We start from the raw sequence: 5334 nt of genomic DNA on the forward strand, positions 1-5334 counted from the left end.
TTCCCCGCGGTCCTAGCGCTTCAAGCGCATCCGCTGCGCTGTAACTCTTGGCAACGCTCACTACCTGCTGTATATGTGAGTGAAGACAGTGCGCATGCGCGTTGCAGTGTCGCTAGTAACATCCTGGTTACAAAATGAATTATTTTATTAAAGCACTACATTAAAAACACACGTTTTTTTTACTTTTCAGTGTCCTCGATTTGTATGTGTACGCAATGTATGCAAAACTTTATGAGCTTTTTCAAGTCATGAAACGCATTGTCTTTTAAGTTATGAAGGAAACTGATATATTTTGATGAAGCAAACTGTTATATATCAAACAATTTTCTCTCATCCTTTCATCTGCCTTCAAACAAATTCACCCAAAGTAGATCAAACACACGAAAGTAGGTCAACAGGTAGTGCTCCCTCCTGCAACTCAGGCAAGCAAGATGGACCCAATCGACCCAGAGGTGGCAGTAAACATAAATGTTTACATTTTGCTCCATATATGTTCATGAAACGCGAGTCAAATAAAAATTAAAAGCCCACTGATTATTTGGGTTCTCCTAAACAAAGCCTCAAGACCATTATGCTGTGCGCACTTTTTCTTTTGCTAATTTGCATCATATGCAAAACATTCTTTTGCAAACTAGTCCTAGGAATGCGGGCCAATCTTTACCATATTTATGTCAAACTACTCAAGATATTGAACCTTAGTAATGATGAAAAATATGTTGTCCTTTATAATCACTATGGCCACCAGAGCTGGTTTAATCAAATAGCTGTAATTCATGTTTGTTCATATGGATTTAAACCAAACTGGAAATACATGCAATGTTCTGTGGTTGTTAGTAAAGGTTGGGGTGTGGTCATGAATAGGGAGTAATAATTTCAAATTCTGTAGAACTGTCAGGATGATCAGGCTGGAATTTGGCAGGGTGCATCTATGTGCTAATCTGAAAATGGGTATTTCATGATCCCTAATTCTATTAAAAACAAACATGGTCACCACTGAATAATCAGGTTTTAGTAGGCAATTGGTTTCCATTGAGATTATCTTAAAAGAGAATTTAAATTGTAGTTTCAGGGCTGGGTCAACGCTGAGGCAGTCTCACTTAAAATCACTATTATGCGGTGCTATTCATATTCATAGGAGCTGGATTTATGAACTGGAATTTTTTTATGGACACCATTAAAATGATCCATTATCCACCATTAAAATTATTTCAAAAATTATTATTTTTTTCTTTTTCTCCTTCAAACTTTATCCAGCACTAACCCCTTTTTTGACTTTTAGATTTGGATATGTTAGATGGCATGAAAATAAGTTTGACAGCAAAACTGTCAGATGTCAGATCACAGCATTAGGGGCCACCAAATCTAATAAGTTAAATACTCTTTCTTTTCTGACTTTCTTTGAAAATTTGTGGCCATTCTGATACATTTAGATAGCAGCTTTTGTTAAATAATAGTTTTACTGTTAATTTTGGAATATTAAAAGTAAATGTTTAACATAAATGTAAATATAAATCTTCTTAGTCTTAAAGGTAATTGATGCCATAGTGCAAAAAGTAATTGGAATTAAATCTCTACAAGCATATGCCATACCAAGGAAAAATTTAAATGCAGACAGTTTAGACCTATGTACAATGCACAGAACCGTGTGTGTATGTGTGTGTAAATCCTGAAATTAGTCTCTTCTATGAAATTACACAGAAAACAAAAAGAATTTACTTGTTAAAATGTGTACGCATTTCAATGCACATTGTTATATGTGATTGAAACTGAGTGGCAATTACCCAATCTGTTTTTGTACAGCCACCATGATTTGAGAGGATCCTGGAATCAAAGTGAACCAGTCTGAGAATCACCCTGGGAGCTTCAAGATGGTTTAACAGTCACCCCAACAATATCAAAGTAAAAAAAGGGAGGCAATTTTGGATCAAAATGTCACTGATTTATGAATGAAATCCAACTCATCTACAACACATTTAATGTCTATCGGCTATTGGCATTACCTGGCATTACCATTTTTGCCTCAGTTCCTAAACCTTAATATGATATCTACCCATAATATTGGTTGTGATTTGTAACAATCCATTAAATTGTTGAGTTAAATATTGGCAACTCACATGCTGAAGAAACTAGCCTATTGTTGATAGTGTGAGTACCTAGATGCCCAAAGTTATCTCACACAAGTCTTTCTGTCTCTAGAATAACAACAGTGATAATAATAATAATAATAATAATAATAATAATAATAATAATAATAATAATAATAATAATAATTTCCCTCATTTCTGACAGTAATTTAACTGTTGTATGAAAACATTCATAAATATTTATTTATGAATGTTTTCATACAATAATAATAATAATAATAATAATAATAATAATTTCCCTCATTTCTGACAGTAATTTAACTGTTGTATGAAAACATTCATAAATATTTATTTATGAATGTTTTCATACAACAGTTAAATTACTGTCAGAAATGAGGGAAATTATTATTATTATTATTATTATTATTATTATTATTATTATTATTATTATTATTATTATTATTATTATTATCACTGTTGTTATTCTAGAGACAGAAAGACTTGTGTGAGATAACTTTGGGCATCTAGGTACTCACACTATCAACAATAGGCTAGTTTCTTCAGCATGTGAGTTAGCCATCCATCCAAAAACTCCATTTGTTAATCTCTTCACTGACCACTTGAAAATATCTTGGTTTCTTCCCACCTCCCAAAACATGCTAGTCAGTGGATTGGCAAAGAAATTGGAACTGAATTGTATGATCTGCCATGCCTACATTGATCAAAAAGTGAAGGCTTTTTGTTATTACATTCAATAATAAAGGCTACAGCAGGGTGCAGAGCTTTTTATTACAAAGCCCTGCAAGTATGAAACAGCCTTCCAATTAGTGTTCAGGACTCGGGGCTAAAAACACATTTGTTTAGTCAAGCCTTTTGTGAATTGTTTTTTTTTTAAGTATATAGCAGATCTGTAGGGTTCATGGGTATAGAATATTTTGGTGAACTGGGAGATTTGGTTGTTGTCAACCCTCTCTCTTGCACGTTTACTCAGGTTTGTTGATGTGGTTGGCTGGCTGTCATGTCTGTGTCACTCTTTTAGTTATGATGCTACAGCTAGTCTTGCCAGCATCCCTGCATGCATGCTGCACACAATGTACACATATTGTTCTTTACCATTATGTGATCACAAGGATGCCTAATACCGCAGTGGTCGGTTTTTTGCTTGGGTCTCCTTATTGAAATTTTGGCTTCAGCAGAAAGGAATTTATGTTAAAACTATAATACATTCAGAAATCTGGTTACACAATTCACAATTCCACTTACATAGTGTACATGCATAAATTAATTTATAACTGTCTTTAACCATATATATAGTATATATATTTTAAAATAGATATTTAAAGTTACAGTTATTTAAAGTAGTTTTATCAAATGTAGCTTAGTTGATCTCTTTTGATCTGGATCATTTTCTGATTTGGTGTTTCTAACAAATGTCCACATGATGGCAGTAAAACCTGCTGCTTCATATACCCAGTATATACCCAGTATCCTAACACTCAAGACAAAATAAAAAGAAAAGCCTCTTAAAATATTTAAATAATTTAACAAAAAAAGGTTTAGAAGTGTGCTAAATAAGATCATTGTTCTTATAAATAAGATTTATTGTTATAATAAGTTATAAATGGGAGAGTTTCCTATATAAATCAAATCTCAAGTGGCCTATATTCAAAGAAAATAATCATCACTGACATGAAATGTAATGTTTTATAAATATTGTATAATTTGAGTATTTAATTATATATGAGTTTAATTATACATGAGAAAAATATATCAAGTAAGGCCTTGTTTAGGTATGTGGTATGAGGGGGATAATACCTCATGAAATACAAGGTTGTTCAGGAAAAAAGGAAACCGCCTCTTGGCAGCACAGTGACATGCATTCAAAACACTTCATTTGCTCTGCCTTGCTAAATCTGTAGAGGGCCACCAAGGGGCAATGGAGCAGCTGTTCTTGAAATATCATTGTGTGAACAGGGGCATGAGCATTAATTCAGGGCTTAGATATCTGAAGATATTACAAGAATCAAATACTTTTAATAGAATTTTACTAGTCATGCTCAAAACCACTGTTCTGTTTTGTATTTACTAAAACATTTTTTGTATTTACTAAAACGTAATTAAAATTTAATGTATAAACACAATTTAATCTATAAACCAATGTGAAGCATAATAACATTTATTTGTATATTTGTTTGTTTGTTTGTTTTACAAACTTTTAGAAAGTCATTATTTAGTGAATTAATTCAGTAATTGCTATTATGATATGACTAAATGAATGATGGTCATTTAAAATCTTAATGCCAATGCAAAATTTATCTTGGTCCCACTATTGCTATGCAGGGTAGCTCGTAAGAAATCTGCTTTTATGGCCAGCAGCAGACAAGATCAAAACATGACTGTAATACAGAGAGCATGAATGTCAGAGAAGGGCTAAAAATATCTACTGAACCAGTTTTATTTATATAATATATGCTGTCATTTATTGTCCTTTAAAGATCTTGTAGCGTTTAAGTAATTTGAGATACAATATTTGATATATAAGATTACAGCTCAGCAGGGAAAAACAGAATGTCATGCATTTAACACGCTGAGTGATAAAATGCATGGTAGCTGGCAGTAATAAATTGTAGCTGTGGGGAAGCCTTGATGAGCTGCTGATCCAAAAGCATTTACAAATGTAAAGCTATTCCACATTAGCAATGAATACATGATGTGTAGTGGGTGTGAGGTTGCTGACCTCAGAAATAGCAATGTCTTGTAGCTCATAAGTGTTCCAAGCCAAGGCTGACAAATTAGAAACTTATCTGGTTACTCAGTTGGACTGGGTTATGGTGTTCTTGTTTATGATTTAAGCAGATGAACACCATAGATGTTGATTTATTACTGGACTTTCCTATTTTATCAAGCATGGAGTTTTTATTAAGCATTTTATTTTTTTTCAAAATGAATTTTTTTTACATGCAGTCTTTTTACATATAGACTTTGAATGTCATAATATTAATCTTGGCATAAAACTAGAATTTAATGTTCTTTGTCATGATATGCAGCATTCATTTGCATTGAACTGTAATGCTTATCATAAAATTCATGATTTTATGTCGTCTTCCTGATTTTATCCTAAAACTCCAATACCCAGAAGATGTTCTACATAGAGTAATTAAACATTTCCAAGCCAACAGAAGATGTATGTGTTTACAAACAGCTTGGGAGGATAAACAGCAGAGGGTGTATACAATAATAGTAGGTTAAT

This window comes from Hemibagrus wyckioides, linkage group LG28 (assembly GCF_019097595.1).
Source record: "Hemibagrus wyckioides isolate EC202008001 linkage group LG28, SWU_Hwy_1.0, whole genome shotgun sequence".
Taxonomy (NCBI): domain Eukaryota; kingdom Metazoa; phylum Chordata; class Actinopteri; order Siluriformes; family Bagridae; genus Hemibagrus; species Hemibagrus wyckioides.